At 40.3% G+C, this 22,500-nt stretch overlaps 1 pseudogene; it reads left to right on the forward strand.

The window, feature by feature from the left end:
• LOC113045168 (receptor-type tyrosine-protein phosphatase S-like) overlaps positions 1 to 22,500 on the forward strand; it is an 85,675-nt pseudogene that overhangs the window by 2,521 nt on the left and 60,654 nt on the right.

Below are 22,500 nucleotides of genomic sequence, written 5' to 3' on the forward strand. Positions count from 1 at the left end.
GGTCAGACAGGTGAGTTAGCCTCACACAGACCTGTCAGGACGCTTCTGAATAACACGGCTCTGTTTACTGCTCAGAGCAGTGCAGATACACCGCAGGCTTTGAGCTGCATCAGTGCATTCAACTTTCCACATGATTTGAACTGAAAGCGCAGTGGTTTCTCTGTGAGCTCAGGACGAGTGTAGCGTGTCGTTATTTGTGATTGTGTTTCTGACCCGCGAGCATTGATTCGCTTGTCTCTGATTGGTCCAGAGCAGTTTGACGGACAGGAGCGAGAGATTGAGGCAGAGATGTGGAGAAGATGGCCGACTCGTGTTATTTCAGACTAACACTTCCCAATGCTTTTGGGAATACAAGGTAGATTCGCTCAGCATCCATGTGCCAAAATGTCTGCTGATGGCGACGATCTGCTTATTTGCTGTTTTTACTGTTTCTGCTGTCTCTTTCCCATGGATCCTGCTAATGTGTAACCTTGAGAGCGTTTTACCCAAAAGACTGAAGCAAAGACAGACTGTAGTGTGATATACAGTAAATTTAAACAAGTCATTTGGCTGTTAATGTTCATGATAGACTTGGAGGTGGAGCCACGTGACACTCCTGACATCTGACTGGCTGCCCCAAAACCTCTTTAGTGCTGGCAGTTTGATGAGTGACATTTCATTTCAATGACTGAGAAGGAAGCATTTCTTTGTTAATATATTAATGTTGAATAATTACAAGAATCTTAACACTTGAGGCAAGATTCAGAAGAATAAAGTTAAAGGCACGATAAGGAACGCTGCTCAAAATCCTGTAGTTTTCCATTAAATGACATTATACACTGCTAAAAATGATCTTCTTACTCTGTTTTTATCTTGTTTTCTAGTACAAATATTTAGACATCCTTGTATCAAGATGCATTTACTTTACAGGTAAAATTACTTGCCTTTTTAAAAAAATTACTTATAAAATTATTTGCTTAAAATGATCAAAAATGATGTGCCAATGGAGCAAGAAAACCAATCGTGTTAAGCCTTTGAATTAAGATGAGTTTTCTGACCCCATTGGCAGATATTTCTGCTCATGTGATTCCTCCTGTTCACACGCAGCAGATTATCTGTTTGGGACAGCACATCCGGTTTGTGTTTGGAATGGATTGATGAATGTATACCAGTGTGCAAATGCGCTGTGTTGACCTCTGACCTCAGCAGATTGGGTCACATTATGAAGCTGAGGAACAGTGAATAGATGAAGGTTTATGTGCTGAGAGCAGATGTCCTATCGTTCTGTTCCTCATTTGCTCTTTAATATTGATCTTTTGGCCTTGAAATTTACAGACTTCATTCACAAAAGCAGGTGACATCAATCCATGCGGTCAATAACTCGTCACTCAATGTCCGGCAATCACAGAGAGACCTCGGGATAAAGACCTCAGGCTTTTGGGTGTTCACAAAACACAATGATTCAAAGCAGCTTTAGATGTCAGAGAAGATTGTGTCAAAGTAATGTTCATATGGAAGTAATAAAGCTACCGTTCCTCTGCTATTAATGCACACTGCAGAAAATTATCTTCTTTCTTAGTATTTTTGACTTGTTTTCTAGAACAAATATCTAGATAATATCAAAGATTCTAAATCAAGATACTTGAGATGCAAAATAAAGAATCTGGAATCAGAATGAAGTGAGTTTATGCTTAAAACAAGCACAAATATCTGCCTTTAATTCAAAAGGAAACAAGTGTAATTTTCTGACCCAATGGCAGATATTTGTTTTTGTTTTAAGCATAAATTCACTTTATCATGATACATTTCCTAGAAAACAAGTAAAAGCATTTTATATATACATTTAAATTCTAAAGCGAGTGGGACCCAACACCGACCCCTGAGGGACACCCTGCCGCAATGGAACAGTCTGACATCTGTTTGAAGAATAGACAAGTTGAGTGTGTTCTGAAAGATATGATTCAAATCATTTGAAAGCTACACCAGAAAGACCCAACCACTTATGTAATCTGTCCAGTAGTATAGTGTGACATTCCAGCGATTCAAGAATGTTTCAATATTTGTTACAGAAAACAAGAAGAAAATCATATTTTTCAGTGCAGTGATTACAGCTGGTTATTGTAGAGATTACAGTATAATTATAATAATAATCAGCCAAATTTGGCATCTTTGCAAGGATTGGTCCATCGACAGAAGGAACCTCAGGGTGTCCAGACCGTCTAAAGAGTGATTTATGCATTTCACTCCTCCTATAATTCCATCTGTGTTTGAGCGTCTGTCTCGCTGCACAACCTGATCCCCGACGAGCTCAGAAAACACTGTTCTTACTGTAATGTGCGATATGTGAGCGGAGCACAGGGAGATTTACTGGAGATTCACTCCTGCGCTTCTGCTGTAATTACCATTCAGCTTTATTTACAGTCTGTGTTGAAATACCAAATCCATTAAACATGATTCACTTTGTGTTTCTAGAAGATTCTGATTCTTGAAGATAAGTTAATGAGGTGGGGTTTTATGTTTGTTTTTAACATGTTAATTGTAAGTTTAAATTATATTAAAAACAGAAATAGTTTGAGTCATGTTTGCGGTGAACTGTTCATCTAGAAACACTGAATCACACTTGATGATGTTCAGAGCTCTCTGAGTCTGTCAAGCTGCTCATCATTAATGGCAGTTCAGCTTTTCATAGTTTACCAGCTACTAACTAACACCAGGTAACCACACGGACACTAACATGGCTCTCATTTCATTCCTGTTAGCTGGATCCTCGTCTCGGTTGCTGTGATGTCCTCAAGACGTGTCACATTTGTCCTTGTTCATCGCTGATGTATTTTTAATGTTTCATTTTGTAAGAACTAAAGATATAAGTGTGGTGGCGGCCGGCATGATTTATTAAAGATAAAATAATAATCCAGGAGAGCGAATCTGCCGTAGGTCGCAGTGGCAGCCAAGCACCTGATTTATTTAAAATGACTGCGATGGAGCACCGCTCACAAACACTGAACTTTAACACGCTTAAATTGATGCACAGAAAGATCCGCTTTATAGCTGCTTGCCCTGAGAATTATGATCCAGAAGCAATTTGGACAAATTGGCCAGAGCACAATATACAAACACACACACATTCTTACTCTCTCTCTCACACACACACACACACACACACACACACACATGCATTAAGGGTAATACCTTCATACTGCTGGTTTGTCAGAAGTTGCTACAGAAAGAAAATCCAGCCAATCAGATTTGAGCTTGCTGGGTTGAGAAAGTGCAGTCTGTCAGTGGAGTGTGTCGTGTTCAGATGTGCTGATGCTGGCAGGTGTGTGTGTGTGTGTGTGTGTGTGTGTGTGTGTGTTGTGATGGATGTCAGTCAGCCTGTAGGTCAGTCTGAGATCAGACGAGCTCGTTACCGGCCTCTGATTAACACAAGATGAATGAGACGGCCAGGAGAAGCGTGACGCAGCAACAGAACCACGAGACATGAGCAGGACCGTTCACTTTGCTCTGTTTAAATGGAAATTTAATGCCCACCAACATGCAACAAAATTTGTATTTTGATTAAAATGATCCAGCTGTGTTTCTCTTTTGTGCTCAGCAGGATTTGAACTGTGTGTGTGTGTGTGTGTGTGTGTGTGTCACATTGTTTTAAAGTGATAGTTCAGCCAAGAATGACCATTCTGTCATCAGTTATTCACTCTCATGTTGTTCCAGACCTCTATCACTGACTGTTTTCTGTGGAACATAAAAGATAACATGCCGAAGAACATTAGTAACCAAAAAGTGTTGAACCAAAATTGTTTGTTGACAGAATGCTCATTTTTTGGGAGAACAATCCCTTTAAGGCCTGAGTGCATAAATGTTTTAACAATCATTATTACATAATCATGTATATCTAACATGGATAGGTCTCTAAATTGTCTCAACTGTATGAAACTGTCCAGATATTTTAAAAACAATTAAAATGTAATCAAATAAGACACATTTCATTTATCCGTTGGAACTTGGAAGGGTGTTTCGAGCGGCATCATTTTTCATGTTTTTCATCACCATCATCACTTCTGTTCTGGCTCATCCTGGTTTCGATATGTTGATCTCAAAATGTCTTCATTTTCATCATCTTCAAAATCAGCGTTTTGTTCGCTGAAAGCTTTGGCATCTGATCCAGCAGTAAATGACTCTAATGTTTAATTGTGAATCACAGAGGCATCCCGATGTCTCAAAAGGCTAAACAAGATTGTTTTTCTTGCTCCACTGCCAGATATTTTTCCTCTTTTTAAGCAAAAATTAACAACATTTTGGTCTTTTTTTCAAGACGTAATATCTTGTAAAGGAAATGCATCTTGATTCAAGAATGTTTAGATCTTTATACTAGAAAAGAAGACAAGCATGCTGTAGTGTCCTGAGATGGTGGAGGTTCAGATGGAGGAGGGTCTCTGAAGACAGCTTCCTCCGTGATCTAATGTTGAGACGAGTGACTTGATATTGGATCTGTTCTTTGGCTTTAATCAGTGTGTTTTCTGTCTCTGTGTGACGAGGAGTGAAAGAGAGATTTGAGCAGCCGGACGCTGAATATACGCAGTGTTTCTTACCGGCTTGGATTCTCTCGGGTGGAGCTGACGTGTGTCCTAACAGCAGGTTATAGAGGAAGAGCCGGTCTTTGTGAGGTCTGTTCCTGCTGCAGAGCGGTCGTCCTTCTGCTGATGCTCTGTCTGATATCACTGGATTGACTCATTCCCTCACCCCTTTCTTTACTTCCGAACACGTGTAGGTGTGCATTAATCTGCGTGTTGAAGCGATGCGGATCAGGATTCAGAGGCTGATTGAGCTTTAGTTCAGAGTCGATGATGAGAGTCTGTAAGCGTGTTATGACCGTTATTATCTTACTGTTCATTTAGCAGAGCTGTCCTCTGTGTCCGATCCGTTCAGAGTAAAACCCTCCGTTATTCATTACCTCCTGCACTCATTCAGGCTTCAGCCGTCAGTTTTCTGGTGTTTGTGACGCGAGTCTCTTGAGTCTTTCTCATCTGGCCCTGATTCTGCCCAAGGTCGTCGCTCGCTGGTTTTACTGAAGAAGTCTTGTGCAATCAGAGACACACACGCTCCTCAGGTTTGAGCCGGTGTTGTTCTTTGAAGCATGATCTGCAGGGGATTTGCTTCATTTGGTCTTTAGTCTGGGCTTCAGGAGCCACGGTTAAACTCACCAGCACTGAATCTGGATCACACAGCTGTGATAAACCACTCTCTCAATAATCCAACATAACGCTGTTGGTCATATGATGTCTGAATCTGATAATATTCACTCATGTTAGATCTTGGATATTGTTTTATGAAGCTTCACATCCAAGCAAAAGCGTGTAATCTAGAGTGTATTCATGTGTAGGGTTGACTGTAATGGGTTTATCAATGGCTAATGTCAATATTGGTATTTAGAGATCAGGTGATCCTAAGATAGATATATATATATAATTATTATACAAGATTTCGCCAATACCAAACATCAATCTTAATAACTACAATTAATTTTGTATTTAATCATTTATAAGTGATACATAATTGTCCATGAAGGTCAGGTGCACATACAGTAAGCAAGTTTTCTTTATAGATAAAATGAGCCAAAAAAAGATTGACCTCAGACTGAAAAGTCTAAAAATGTTAGATGCCCATGAGATGGATGCAATATTAATGCAATACTAGAATTTGCAAAGTTAAGGCATGAACACTGGACAGCGAAATGATCAGAAAGACAGGTGGAGAAGAAAAGATGCATATTAACTGAAACAGAATTAAGAATTCAAGAAGAATTAGGTGTGAACCATCAGGAAACACTTCCAGAACTGCAACCGTCCTGGAGTCTCCAGAAGAGCAAGGTGTCCGGTTCTCTTCACACCGGACTCATTTCGTTCGGCTGAATCACACTAGACTTGGTTGTTCGTTAGGGTTGATTTGCTCTTGGTGTGGTTGATTCGTCGTGAGAAAGCAGTCCGACCTAACGGACCAAAGAACCAAGCGGTATCATAATTCATAACAGGAAGTCAGTGTCTGATTTAGTGAGTGAGAATATGTGTAACTGCAGTCAAAAACCAATATATATCATGTATGATGTCGGTAAAAACCCAAGTAATCCATACATACAAAGAAAACGAAACAAAAAAGTTCAGAAATGAAGTTGTGTATCATAATGGAATGAGACATGGAAAAAGTATTGAACTAATGAAATGTATTTAACCCTTTGTACAAAAGCCTTTGTTGGTAGTGACAGCTTCAAGATGCATCCTGTAAGGAGAAACTAGTAAAAATATTAAATATAATGAAATATAATTCTACATATATATATATATATATATATATGCTATAGTGGGAGTGTCAGTCAGATGCATGTTTAAATGCATGTGCTCTTATTTCAGTGTTGTTAATGTTGAGGTTAGTCAGCGGTTACTGAGAGCAGGAGTAAGTGTTTGTCAGGACCGCTATAAAGACATAACAAGCCTGGAGTGAACTACTCAATCCATCTCGATGAATGACCCAGAGGAATGTAAACAAGTGAACTCTGACCAATCAGAGGAGAGATTTACTCACATGTGACCTGCATAAACACAGATGGTTCACTGTGCAGTGTTGCCTTGTAAGAAAGTGCAACATTGTAACAAGTTTAGTCCCTTTTTCAGAACAAAGCAACAATCTACAGGTCTGAAAACACACTTAAGCCCCTTTCACACTGCCATTCCGGCAAATACAGGGGTAAAGTGTTCCTGTAATTGTTCCCTGGTCGCTAGATTTGGCACTTTCACACTGCCAGTGATGACCCGGTATATGTGCGTGCTTTCACACACAACCCTAGAAGATCCCGTAACGACACGTGACATCAGCGCGTGACGTGTAATGTACGAGTCGACAAAGCTTGGCACGTTATACTTTAACTGAAGCAAGCAAACGATCTCGGCGTCAGCGCGGAAAGTGAGGAACTAACTGATCTCTGCTTCATTACAGTTTGCACATATGTTTTCGTCGCGAATGTTGATCTTCCTTCAAAACAGCCGGTAAAAGAGTCGCGCGATAACGCGCGTCATCACTTCGATACCGAATTAGATCTGGCTTTTGTTCACACAGCGCTCGTTCCGGATCGATTACCGCAATGTTACTATGTCCCCGACCCGGGTTCGATTCGGTAATCAATTCCGGGACGTGGTTGCTTTCACACAGAAGGCGACCAGGCAATGTTACGGGAATATTGCGGGTCCGACGTGCAGTGTGAAAGGGGCTTTAGATTAGCTACAAAATCCTAAAATGTATATATCTGTTTACCTGTATATTAGTGCTGTCAAATGACTAATCGCAATTAATCACTTTCAAAATAAAAGTTTTTGTTTACATAATATATGTGTGTGTACTCTATACGTTTATTATGTATATACTGTATAAATGCACATACATGCATGTATAAATTTAAGTATATGTATTAAAAATTATAATGTTTCTAGATTAAACATATATATGATATAAATTATATGATTATAAATGTAAATATTTTCAAAATATATACTGTATGTGTGTCTATTAATATATACATAATAAATATGCACATTAAACATATATTATGTAAACAAAAACGTTTCTTTTGGATGCGATTAATCACTTGACAACACTAGTATATATATATATTGAGTGTGTTAGGAATGTCCACCATATATTAGCACAACAATTGTTTGGTTTTTTTAACTAACATTGTTTTAGTGTTTTTATCTGAAAATGTCTTAATATCAGTTGATTGTCATTATTATTAGCTGACGAGATGTAGCCCTTCACACCTCGTTAATGCAGATTGTGTGTCTGGTGTTTATCCAATCAGAATCCAGGTTTGTTTGGCCAGCTGTATCAGTTATGGCCATAATCAGCATAATTTGTATGGTGGACAGAAACCGCAGTACTGACATTCAGAAGGATTTTACCTGCTTTTTGTCACCAATTGTATCCGCATCACCTGCCTACGTTCCTCTCTCCGTCTCGTGTGTTTTCCATGTGTGTTTCACGGATGCAGCATGACGCCGCACCATCTGTCCACAGTAAACACGCCAAGAGTCCCAGAGAACACGCTCTGATTCCAGTCCTGGAAAGCGCTCGGTCTGATGGTCTGTATGAAGGACGGTTGGGTTTTCTGCTTGTGTGAGTTATATTTCATCTCTGGACGGTTTCCAGCTGTAGCCTGCAGGGTTTGAGCTCTGCGTCAGAACAGCCGTGTTTCTCCATTTGTTCTTTAGGATCAAAGACTCTTATGTTAAACAGAATTTCCTCCTCCTCACACTGGAGCGGTGTCTTCTGCTCACACATACTCCATTGCTGATTTATGTGCACTATATTAAGAGTTTATTAGCAAAAACGCACATCTACATTTTTTTAATGTTCAAAAATCATGTTTTTTTATTGTTATCATGCTTTTACTGTGTAAGTTAGCTGTATTTTTTTTTACCTAATTAAAATAACCCAACTGCAGTTTGTTTGAGATTAATTGGAATGCACAAGGAAAAACATGATCTGTTTTTGCAAATGAACTCTTCGTATATACTCAATGTACTGAAAAAAGAGTGTTACTTACTTAAGGTAAGTGTTTTAATAAAGCTTAAAAAAGAAAAAAAAAATACCTTTATGACTGGTTTTGTGCTCCAGGGCACATGGCAATTTAACAGTTAATGTACAACAGAAGATCTCGGTGTGTGTCCAACGGTTCTGGTGAAGGGACTCTCAGAGCAGCTCTGGAGAAGAAGTTCATGTGTTCATATATTAAGACTCAGACACTTGTGTGTTTGAACCCCCTGACTGACTGCACTGTTTTGTAAATCCAGTCAGATGCAAATTTGTTTTTTGTTTTTTTGACATTGACGTGTGCATTTACAATTACAGACTACATTGTAACCTGAAGTCATATTTGCACTCTGTATGCCCGTTACATGTGTTTATACAGCTTTGGCTTGACTTCCCAGTGAATATGAGCGCTGATGCAGCTGTACTCTGAATCTCGACAGACGCTGCGCTTCGGGGTCGTGGCTGCAGCTTGTTTGTACAGAAACTGGAGTGTTTCAGCTGTTGAGCATTAGTATCATTTTCACACACATCTGCACTGGCGCAAGCTTCATTTAACATCGATCAGCCGCACAATCTGCTTCCACCACCCTCCGTAAGCGGCTTGCGGCCTGCGCTAACCAAACGTCCGTCATTTGTCTGTCTGTTGACCCGTGGCCTGTGGCTCCGCAGATGTCCTCCTGACCCGCGGCAGCTGGAGGCTAGTTCCCGCGCTCTACGACGGCCAATCAGTGCACACTAATCCTAACCCCACTCAACCACTTCAGCTCACTCAACTACCCACCGAAACAGTGTTCAGAGCTGGTTTATACTAACTAATCAAACCACGGCGAACCCTCGAGATTCTGCTTGACCCACATCAGAGAAAATAATCAAATGCCAAGAAGCACAAGGGATTAATTCACTGGAGAATTACAAATAGGCATTGCTATATGTTTTATTTCATTTACTCTGCAAAAAAAAAAAAAAAAAAAAAAAGCTTTTCTCTCTTAGATTTTTTGTTTCGTTTCCAGCCAAAATATCTAAAAATTCTTAAATCAAGATTGATTTTCTAGACAAGTTAAAATGATAATCTTGTTTTTTGAGCAGTTTCTGCATTGAGATGTGCAATATATGAAGTATTTGACTCTTATGTTACACAGATCTCTTTACCTGCTTGAGCCTCAGCGCTGACCTGCAGCAGTGCTTCTGGACTTTGACTTTTATATACTCTTTGGTTTGTTTGTTGTTCTCATTATTCTCAATAGTAATGTCCATAGCCACAATCCAATGATTGTCGTAATTAATCAGCATCATAACTTAAACATACATCATTTCAACATCATTTATCACAGCATTTTTAAAAGCTAAAGTAAAGTGTTTAATTGTCAAGAAAACTATGTCATTACAAAGATATTTCCCCAAAATAGGCTTCATCTTTTTTATGCAAATGTTAAAATATTTTGTTTTTCTTTTGATTTTTTGCATGCAGTTTAAATTGTAATGCTTCAGGTAATGAATGGCATCATTGAGCCTTCGTTTGACCTCACGGTCACATGACAACAATCACATCTGCTGGCTGTTTGGATGGTTGCCATGGAAACCATATTCCCAGGTCAGGAAGCAGACACACTGGCTAAACCGACCGTCTGCTAGCTGCCTCCCGTCACAGAGGTCAGTTAATTCTCAGCACATAGAGACTCTTTCACCTAGATATCACACTATAGAGACTGTGTACAAAAAACGTCCAAACCAAGTTAAGATTAACAATTGAATTGAGGTTCAACAAACAAAAGACATGCAATATGGATAAACAAATGATAAAGCTTGGCTTATTGAATATCAGATCCCTACGAAAACACTTGTTGTAAATAATATGATAACTGATCATAATATAGATGTGCTCTGTTTGACAGAAACTTGGCTAAAACCTGATGATTACATTATTTTAAATGAGTCCACCCCCCAAGATTACTGTTATAAACACGAGCCGCGTCTAAAAGGCAAAGGGGGAGGAGTTGCTTCAATTTATAACAACGTTTTCAGGATTTCTCAGAGGGCAGGCTTCAAGTATAACTCGTTTGAAGTAATGGTGCTACATATTACATTATCCAGAGAAACAAATGTTAATGATAATGATAAAATCCCCTGTTATGTTTGTACTGGCTACTGTATACAGGCCACCAGGGCACCATACAGACTTTATTAAAGAGTTTGGTGATTTTACATCTGAGTTAGTTCTGGCTGCAGATAAAGTTTTAATAGTTGGTGATTTTAATATCCATGTTGATAATGAAAAAGATGCATTGGGATCAGCATTTATAGACATTCTGAACTCTATTGGTGTTAGACAACATGTTTCAGGACCTACTCATTTTTGAAATCATACTCTAGATTTAATACTGTCACATGGAATTGATGTTGATAGTGTTGAAATTATGTGTAAAAAGTGTAAAAATAGAGCAGTATGTATCTGAGCAAACACGTCTGGTTTTGTGACAGAGCAAAGGAAATCTGCTGCGAACAGAGAGATTCACGCTCGTGCATTATTTTAATGTGCTTTCGCGTTATATTTATGCGCTCTCGCTGCTGACCGCATACACATACCGTATACACACTGCAAACACCTGAGGCACTGCTACAATTAATTAGCTCTATGAACAATGCATGGCAAAAAAGGGGGAAAAAAAGTCCCTGGACACAGGTTTTTTTTTTTTTTTTTTTTTTTGCCATAAGTCTATACATTTTTTCTATATTTATAATTTTGACTTCTGTCTGTTCTAGAGACGTTACAATTTTTTGATAAAGCTCTAATTGGTTTTCTTTTGGAAATATGTTTCAAATTAATCCTGAATGCATTTATGACTGTAAAGCATATCGGTGTGTGTCACAGTGGCAAAATTGATCAAAGAAATTGCGAAAGTTTTTTTTTTTTTTTTTTTCATATCGCACAGCCCTAGTTCATTCAATAAATACAGTTAACAATCTAGCTTTTGAGTACTTCCAACAATAGCGGGGTCAGTTAATTTTTTTGAATTGGGCTGCGCAAACATATGTGTGTGGTTGTGTGGGCTGCGAGCTGAAAAAGGTTAGGAACCACTGATCTAAACCAACAACATGTATGTTAGACCCTATACCATCTAAGCTCCTAAAAGAGGTGCTTCCAGAAGTCATAGATCCTCTTCTGACTATCATTAATTCCTCTTTGTCATTATGATATGTCCCCAAAACCTTCAAACTGGATGTTATTAAGCCTCTCATAAAAAAAAAAACACAACTTGACCCCAAAGAACTAGTTAATTATAGACCAATCTTGAGTCTCCCTTTTCTGTCCAAGATACTAGAAAAGGTAGTATCCTCACAATTATATTCCTTCTTAGAGAAAAATGGTATATGTGGGGATTTCCAGTCAGGATTTAGACCGTATCATAGTACTGAGACTGCTCTCCTTAGAGTTACAAATGACCTGCTCTTATCATCTGATCGTGGGTGTATCTCTCTATATCTGCTGCGTTCGACACAATTGATCACAACATTCTTTTGCATAGACTTGAACACTTTGATGGCATTAATGGAAGTGCATTAGCATGTTTTAAATTGTACTTATATGACCCCCATCAATTCGTAGCAGTGAATGAAGATGTATCATATCAATCACAAGTGCAGTATGGAGTACCTCAAGGCTCAGTACTAGGGCCACTACTCTTCACGCTTTATAGAGATATCAACAGGAAACATGGTGTTAGCTTTCACTGTTATGCTGATGATACTCAGCTCTATATTTTATCTATATATAGACCCCAACTAAGCAATCCAGAGGCAAGGAACCAAAACTCCAGATGCCATTCTTCTAATGATGTAGCAAGTACATTGGGTGTTATGGGAAGTGTTCCCGTTCCGGTTTACCTAATTAATGCAGCCTAAAAGTCCCAGATTTAGATATTAAAAGCTTATTAGTATGTTATGTGTAAGTCAGGTTAAAGAGATGGGTCTTTAATCTAGAGTTAAACTTCAAGAGTGTGTCTGCCTCCCGAACAATGTTAGGTAGGTTATTCCAGAGTTTAGGCGCCAAATAGGAAAAGGATCTGCCACCCGCAGTTGATTTTGATATTCTAGGTATTATCAAATTGCCTGAGTTTTGAGAATGTAGCGGACGTAGAGGAGTATAATGTAAAAGGAGCTCATTCAAATACTGAGGTGCTAAACCATTCAGGGCTTTATAAGTAATAAGCAATATTTTAAAATCTATACAATGTTTGATAGGGAGCCAGTGCAGTGTGGACAGGACCGGGCTAATATGGTCATACTTCCTGGTTCTAGTAAGAACTCTTGCTGCTGCATTTTGGACTAGCTGTAGTTTGTTTACTAAGCGTGCAGAACAACCACCCAATAAAGCATTACAATAATCTAACCTTGAAGTCATAAACGCATGGATTAACATTTCTGCATTTGACATTGAGAGCATAGGCTGTAATTTAGATATATTTTTGAGATGGAAAAATGCAGTTTGTAAAAATCACTTTGTTTTTGTGAAAATCACATCTTGTTTGAGAAAATCAGATCACGTTTGTGAAATTCAGATTACATTTTTGAAAATGTTTGTGAAAATCATGTTGTGTTTGTAAAAATTCTGATTGTTTTTGTAGAAATCAGATCATGTTTGTGAAAATCAGATTGTGTTTGTAAAAATGTTCTAGAAAATCAGATCACCATCATGTTTGCGACATTGAGAAAGCCTCACAGTGTTCGACTCTTCAGAAATCAGTCAGCAGAGTCTGCATCTGAGAGCGACTCCTTCTCTTGCTAAAACCAGCATATGGCTCTGCCTCTCCCGGCTCACTGCTTTATTAGACAATCTTTCCTGTATGTTATATAATATTTGTTCATTTAAATCTGCCATGTCGTGTCTGATTGTAGGAATACCGGATCAGACCGCTGAGGATTATGAAAACCAGGACATGAAGCTCAAACACATCTAAAAAAAAAAGAAAGAGTGTGGTGAGTATCTGTCATCTGTGTGTGTGTGTGTGTGTGCTGGATAATCACATGCCTCCAGTTCCTCTATTTTTGGACGTGTCGTCTCTTCTCGAGTGTGTCGTGGATCTGTGAAGGTGTCTTGATTGAACTCTGACAGGCCTGACAGCAAATCCCAACTCCTCCTCAGTCGTTTCCTCGAGCGAAGGAAATAAACACATTTTTGAGAAGCGTGTTTGTTTTGCACTTTAACTTTGATGACCTGACAGCGCCGATGCCATCTGCATGTTAGCTGCCCATTAGCATGGGTTTAGCGGCCCCTCTGAGATCTGCCACATCAGCTGGAAGGCATGCAATGACATTCAGTTTGGATCTAATGGCGCGTCGCACAGTTAAAGTGCAGCTTGTTCTGCGAGCATATGCTCGTGCGGGTCTTTAGCTGCTGTTTGATGATCCCGTGTTGAACTGTATTTGTGGAGCCACTCAACATCTGGTGGCACGTAAGCGGGTTGTGACCTCAGTGAATGTCTGGACGGTCGACACGCTGCAATCAGATGCAGCTTTAGCGCAGACGCAGCGGGCGGACCGATAACCCACTCGAGGAGAGTATCGAGACTGTTTCACTCGGTGCTCTGATGATGAGGCCAAACCCGCTCCTCAACTCACCTTTGAATTCTGTGCTGTTTTTTTTTAGCATCTCACATGTTACTGCTAGTCATAAATGAGATTAGCTCTGGCGCTCATTTGTTCTGCTGTTATTGTCTGAGTGTGAAAAGCAGACCAGGGACGTAACGTGGAGCGATTGATATCGGATCACACAAAGCTCTAGATGGGAAACATTTGAATAATTTGATTTTTCTGAGTAAATATTGCCTCCTGGCTGTGGAGGTTTTGCAGGCCTGTGCTGAATCCTCCTGGAAGATGACGGTCCAAACTGCACTTAACATCCGAGGGTAAAACACACAATGCCTGGGAAGCTTTTCAATAATTAATGGGCTCTCTTGTAAAAAATCCATCTCTGCGAGAGCGAAGTGATGGTGTTGAGATGACGTCTGTGCAGCAGCACTTTACTCTCGTCTGTTTGAGAGCATGTTTGTTCTCATCAGAGTCCAGACCAGAAAAGCATTGACTGTATTAAACACCTGTCATATAATCAGTGTAAAGAGCCATGTCTGCACGAGATCAAAACTACCTCAGAAAAACTTGCAGCGATGATGATGATGATGAACATGGCTTCATCAAGTTCAGTCTTGTGCCATATGTCATTTTGCAGCTCATTTTGACCACATTATATTTTTATGTGATGTCTTCGAATCATAAGATTATTTCTAGTGTATTATTTGTCAGATGTTCTGCACATTTTCCTCTGTTACAGAAGTGCAGGGTATAAAGTAAGTCATTTGTAGCGAAACTACAAAAACAATACAACTACGTATTTTCCATCTTACAAACCTTTAAATCTATTTTTTCCCATATTCTCTCAAATACCATCCCAACGAGTCAAACACAGTCTGAGGGTATGTGATTTCCCAGCATGCATTGCATCATGAATAAATGATGAGGTTGTTTTGTCATTATTGTTGGTTATTTGTTGTGTTGTGATGTTTGTTTGTTTGTGTTTGTTTGTCGTCTACTACAGTTAACCATATTTTGAACATATTGGCTTGATTGAACGATTGTTCCTTTACAAACAAAGACTGCATAGATCAGATTAACAGATTAAATGTCTCATAAGATTATATATGGCTATCGAGAAAATTTATAAATTAATTGTGCAACTGATTAAAGTTTTTTTGGCTGAATGAGGCATTTAGTGAAAAATAAAATTCAAACTGACAAGATAAAGCACTGTTAATTGTAATTATTGATACAATAGTTGTGAGAAAGTAGAAATAAAATGTGTGTTTCTGAGTGTGTGTGTGTGTGTGTGTTTGTGAGTGTCTGAGTGAGTTTGTGTGTGTTTGTGAGCGTGTGTGTGTGTGTGTGTGTCTGAGTCAGTGTGTGTGTGTGTGTGTGTGTGTGTGTGTGTGTGTGTGTGTGTGTGTGTGTGTGTGTGTGTGTGTGTCTGAGTCAGTGTGTGTGTGTGTGTGTGTGTGTCTGAGTCAGTCAGTGTGTGAGTGAGTGTGTGTGTCTGTGTGTATGGTGTGTTTCTGCTGCTGAGCTCTCTGCTCTCTGTCTGCAGTGCGTCTGGACGTCAGTCGTCGGGTCAAGGGTCATGGCTCTCTGGGGCAGAGGTCCTCTCCGCTCCTCGCTGCTCCTCTTCTTCATCTTCCTGCAGAAGTCCTGCGACTCTTTGTGTAGGTCTCCATGAAACGCACTGTTGTTGGTATGGTAACAATGCATGTCCTTTGTGATGGGATGTCGTCATGGAAACTAAGCAGAGGCTGATGCTGTTTTACTGCAATTAATTATTAAAACAGAAAGATTGCTGTCTGCTGGACACTGGAATGAAAGTGACTTCTCTCTCTTTAACAATAACAACCCTGATAAAGAAAGGAAGCGCATCTGTGATGTGATGATGTGATCAGTGTGACTGAAGAGGCCATTTCATGTGATGTCACCAAAGATTCATTAAAATGTTTAACCTTGAATCAGCATTTAGTATAGTTATAATGATTGCATTAATCCACATATGACTTAACTGTATTAATTAATTGCATTTTTAATTGCATTCCAATGATTACTTGCATTTATTATTTCATTACAATAATTCAGACTTGGTTTGCTTGGTGGCGTCACCTGAAACCCGTGTAAGTAATGATCACAGTCTCTGATTCACTGTGATCTTGTTCTCACAGTGTCACATGACCCCATAGTGATGATGTTATTTCCTCCCATGGCAGTCGTCATGGTGATGTTTGCAGGGATGCAGGTTCTGTCTCTATGTGTGTATGATTCTGAAGGGTGCAGTTGTGTATCTGGAAGATTCCAGTGTGTGTGTGTGTGTGTGTGTGTGAGTGTGTGTGTGTGTGTGAGTGAGGGCTGTCAGTGGAGCAGGAGACGCTCAGAGGAAACGCCACACAGCAGCTCGTTCTGTTTATTTTCTGTTTGTTGTGCTTCAGTGGCAGCTCTCCTCACCTCAGCTCTCTATACACTTACAAATCATGATGTACAGCAGACGAGCAATAATAAGTAGTGAAATCTGCTTTTATTAAACTGTTAAACAAGTGGAAATAAAACAACACATTCATAAAATATCACACACTTGTGTCATCTTGTGTGTGTGTGTGTGTGTGTGTGTCACCTGCAGATGGGGGGAGGGTTTATAGATGAATGTCACAGGATCAGCTGTAACTCGCCGCTATGGCAACAGAACACCGCTGCGATGATCCTGCGCTCTGGGTGCCGTATCTATGACTACGGCCAGCCAGTGTGTGTGTGTGTGTGTGTGTGTGTGTGTGTGTGTGTGTGTGCTGTACTGCAGAATCTGATCGTCTTGTGTTCACAGTCCAGTATTTAGTGGCCTGTTGGAATCAGGCTGGTGTTTTTGGTGACAGATGTTCCTGCATTCACTGCCTCTATAAGCTCTTACTGATATCAAACTGATATAATGTGATTTAGGGCAAAAAAGCTTGACACTGAATAGCACCTTGTTGTCTTCAGAGCATCTTTATCGTTTGGTTTCTGCATAGTCTTGTGTTTGCCTCTCTCCTAAACACTACATGTGAATCAGTGGACAGGGCTAAACAGGCGGTGATGTGGAACTGGTGGGCGGGGCTAAACAGGTGGTGATGCAGAACTGGTGGGAGGGGCTAAACAGGCGGTGATGTATAATTGGTGGGCGGGGCTAAACAAGTGGTGATGCAGAACTGGTGGGCGGGGCCAAACAGGCGGTGATGTATAACTGGTGGGCGGGGCTAAACAGGCAATGTTGCAGAACTGGTGGGCGGGGTTAAACAGCTGGTGATGTATAATTAGTGGATGGGGCTAAACAGGTGTTTATCCACACTATTACATTATGGATATGAATAAAGTTCAATGTAAGCTGTTTTTAGACTAACATCAAAGATCAAGGATCTTTTTATAGTACACATAGAGCAGCAGTGACTACACAGAGCTGCTGATAATGACCGTGGAATTGCACAGATTGTCAGTTAAAAGCTCTGTGTAGTAAACTCTGCTCTTTCACGCAGGTGAAGCAATTTACTGCTGATTAGAGAACCGACTTAAATGACAAGATGCGCATTAATTATTGGTGATATTTATTGTGCACCCCTAGATATTGGTGAAACATAAACAGAAATTCATGCAGAGTATTTAAAAATGTTGACTGTGCACTTGTGCTGTAAGAGAAAGGCCTGACATCAGCTTGAGTTGAGTTTCATGATTGCTTCTGCTGTTTGTGAAGCTGCTTTGACACAATCAGCGTTTCTGTTCAAATGAAGGTGACTTGATCAACTTGATTCATTCAGTGCTGAAATATGTGGATTCAAATGTAAAAAAGTCAAGTCATGTTTATTTGTATTGCACTTTTCACGATCCAGGTCATTTGACAGAAGTGTTGAAATGTCATCTGTTCATGTGGAGCTGCTGTGTCTGTGTTGAACAGGTGTGTTTCTGAGGCCGGTACGAGTGAGCAGCAGCTCTCTGAAGGCTGGAAATGATCATTAATTGATGATCCTGATGTCAGTGAGGTGCTTGTGTTTCTGTTGCAGTGGCTCCGAGGTTCACTAAGATTCCCACGGATCAGATCGGTGTGTCCGGCGGAGTCGTGTCGTTCGTGTGTCAGGCCGCAGGCGACCCCAAGCCTCAGGTGTTCTGGAACAAAAAGGGCAAGAAAGTGAATTCACAGAGGATCGAGGTGAGAAACACACAGCAGCAGAGAATCAGATCACTCTGAGACAAGATATCGACTGAATCAGGCCGTCAGAAGCAGAAATAAAAGGAATAAATGAATGAATGAAAAAATATATCAGCGTGTTTTCCAGAATATCAGTCACATCTGAATGTTACTCAAATGCATTGTTGAGAGAAAGATAACACAGATAAGTCTCATAGGTGTAATAATGGCATTTTATTATTATACTGGAAAATACCAGTAAATTATAAACACTGTGACATGCTGTCACCCCACAGTTAAATATAACTCTACTCAGAACAGCATGAATGATTTCAATATAAAAGAAACATAAATTATAGGTGCATTCATTGTAAACAATATTTATTATAAATGCCAAGCCTAAACGAGTTCATTTAAAGTGCTTGATAAATAAAGTCTCGTTCATCACATTTAGCACCAGTACAAATGTGTGCAATCTGACCCTGTTTCATGTGCTTGACATTAATTGGATTACATAAAACTCACTTTGGAATAGAAGTCAAAGCATTTCTCAGATGATAAAAAATACAACAAATACAACTGCAATAAATTCTGTGGAGCAGTCAATGGTCCCCATGCGGAAACTGATTATTAAACATTCTAAATAATATTTGAATTAATATCTAAAACTGCACAAAAAAAAAGTGTGTGTGTGAGATTGTGTGTGTCTGTTTCTGTGTGTGTGTGTGTGTGTGTGTGTGTGTGTGTGTGTGTGTGTGTGTGTTTGCACCTGCGTCCTCACAGCTGGCGATGGAGAGTCTTTATTCTGTACTTTTGTGACCAAACAGGAGGGGATTTGAACTAATCTGTTCTCATGAATATGCAAATGAGATGCTAATGAGCAGAGCAGAAGCCTTTATTCCTGTACAGTTGCTAAAGCAGCAGAAGAAAGAGTGTGTCTCTGCGGGGAATGGAGTTCCTAAAGCATGTGACCTCTGTTAGGGACAGAAAAGAATCCTGCTTTGCCTGAAGTCAGTGTCAGTCACACGTAAAATAAGCTGACAGAAGTATAAATGAGTTTTGTTCAGCTGTTCTACCTAAATGTTGAACTGTTTATTTGGTGAACATGAATTCAGAGCTCATACTGGCTGCTGATGTCATTTCCTGTGTGTGTGTGTGTGTGTACTGTAATGTGTTTAAATCCCAAATGGATGAGTGTGTTTAGGTGTGTTCTGTGATCTCAAATGAACTTATTAGACTGTAAAAACTGCAAAATTACCCTTTTAAACTCTTAAAGGTCTCCATATTTGATCAGATCAGTTATTCAGTTGGATGAAAGTCACGGAAATGTAATTGATTTAAATGTGTTGGTCATAAATGAGTTATTATTTCACAACTGAACATAATTCAGCTTCCTCTTTGCTGATCTGATAACTGTGATCTCCTGTGATTGGTGGATGTGTGCTCATGCTGCTCTGTCATTGGTCCAGACCGTAGAGTTTGATGAAGGGGCGGGAGCAGTGCTGCGTATCCAGCCACTCAGAGCGCCGCGGGACGAAAACGTTTACGAATGTGTCGCCAAAAACACTGAAGGTGAAATCGCTGTGACCTCCAAACTGTCCATCATCAGAGGTGAGATATACTATCATCATAATAGTTAAGATGAACTCAGACCATTCATAATTTCCTCCAGATATACTGTATATTACAGTCACACTGCAGAAAATGTTTTTGTTTTCCAGTACAACGTTCTGCTGCGAGATATTTCTGTGATTATTGTCACGTCTTTTTCCACTCATCTGCTGTGTAATGAAGAACTGTCATAATGTTAATTTGAAAATCTCTGAATCTTCACAAGTAAATGTGTTTAATATTTTAAGGACAAAGTGAATAGATATAGTGACTCGAGCGGATGACACAATCTTTGTGTTGGTGCTTCATTGGCTGCAGCTGGGCTTGTTTTGATTGGCTGGCCACGTCACAAAGGCCCCGGGGCCCTGCACATGCTGTGTCTGTAATCGAGACGATAGTGAGACGCTTGGCTCACATCCGCATTCACAACACCATCAGCTCAACGCTTGTGTCCTTATCAAGATCTGGCTGTCAAACACACTGAGAATCGTCCAGGAACGCGTCTTTGGTTCCTGATTCCTGCTCGCAGTGTCTGCCCATTACAGTTTTTTTCAGCTACTTACACACATTTTCAACATTTTTCACACAAATGTAAGAATTGCACACACAAACTGCAAAATACCTCACATCTCTTGCCAAATGACAAAAACTATCACAAACACATCTCATAAGTATTTTTGGTGGGTGTTTGCAAACACCTTTGCCATAATATTACAGTTCCCTTTTAATAATACACTCATACTTCATCTCGCTAAGACGCTATGGGAAAAAAACAATTTTCTCCTGAACTGAAGCCTTTTTTCAATCACACCATGAAACTGCATGGCCATTGGATGGTAAAGTATATAAAAAATGAACCAATGGCTCTGCAGCGGAGCTGTTGACGAAGCTCACCAAAGACTGCCAAAGCCCGCCCAGACTGGGTGAGGCATGTGGCTATATAAGTGGGTGTTCAACACAGGATTCTCCGATTTCTTTTCCTTTAGTGACGACTACGATTCTACACTGATCCGAAGCCACTCGCTGTTGACAAGCCTTTGCTTCAATGATGCAGCGGTCCTTTTCCCCTGCTGCCATCCAGTGACACTAAAAGAGCCTGGTGTTGTTGCAAATGCCACGCCGTTACTGCAGGTCGTGCTTCTCTGAACACTGATGGTGTTCAGAGAAGAGTAACTACACAATGTAACTACACAATGTAGTTACTCCAGAATGGGGTGTGGCCATACAGAGACTGGCGATGAGATAGGTACCACTCAACCTCTTCGTTTCAGAGGTTGCTTCTTGGAAGAACGCCCGCTGGATGGAACAGGGTGTGGTCATGGGGATGGTTTGCAGAAGGACAGTCATTACAGACGCCTCCAGCTCAGATATGGGGGACAGTTTGCAAAGCCATACTGACTATTGGCCACTGGTCGAAGGTGTAAAAAGGCTTCCACATCAACTGCCTGGAAATACTGCTGTATGTTAAGCCTGTCAGTTCTTCTTACCAGTCCTAAAGGGGCACCACATGCTAATCCGATCGGACAACATGTCGGTGGTGTCCAACATAAATAGCCGGGGAGCCTCTCTTCACTCTTGTAGAGCACCTCCTGGAATGGGTTTTAACTCAACCTGTGCTCACCGAGAGCGAACATGTTATCAAGGAGCAATGTCCTCTCAGAGAAGTGGATGCTCCATCCGCAGATGGTTCAGAGGATCTGGGAGATATTTGGTGAGGCCGAGGTGTCCAGGGACATCTTGGCCCACGATTGGTCTACTTCCTCCTTTATGCTTTACCCCAAGTTACCCTGATCCCACAGGTAATAAGGCAAGTAAGGGAACAAAAACACAAGGTTCTCCTGGTGGCCCCCCTATGGATGAACCAGCTGTGGCTCTCAGAGCTAACTCAGCTGTTGGTAATGGCCCCTTGGCCTGTTCTGCTGAGGTGGGATCTCTCTCTCAAGCGAATGGTACCATTTGACTTCCTCGGTCTGACCTATGGGCCCTGCACCTCTAGCCACATGATGGGAGCCTTCGAGTCTCCCAGAGCGAGTCTTAAACACAATTTCAGAAGCTAGAGCCCCATCTATGAGACACCTCTATGCCTTTAAGTGGCATTAGTTCACCTGTTAGCTCTCGACCCCTGCGTGCCAAAGTTACAGGAGTACTCTGGAATGATTGACCAGGCCGGACGTGACCTCAGGAAACTCAATGGCCAATGGCCGTGCTGTTTAAATGTTTAAATTTAAATGCGTGATTGAAAAAAGGCTTCAGTTTAGTAGAAAAAATGCTTTTTACCATAGTGTCATAGCAAGATGCAGTACTTGTTCCCATATTTTTTTTTCTCAACTGCTTACACACAAACTCTTTCCTTGTCACACAGTTTCTGAAAGCTGACACTCAAATAGCAGAAGCACACACCAAATCTGAAAACCATACACTAATTCTCAGCCTTTGAATCAATTTTCAATTTCATAAAACACTTTTTCCAACACACAATTCTCTGTGTAACACACAAAAATCTAAGGGGCAATGGTGTTCGCAAATTGCTTTTGAGATGGGTTTGTGATATTTTTAATGCAGTGTTTCATTTTGCAAGGGATGGGCATTTTGCATGTAGTGTG

This window comes from Carassius auratus, chromosome 27, assembly GCF_003368295.1.
Source record: "Carassius auratus strain Wakin chromosome 27, ASM336829v1, whole genome shotgun sequence".
NCBI lineage: Eukaryota > Metazoa > Chordata > Actinopteri > Cypriniformes > Cyprinidae > Carassius > Carassius auratus.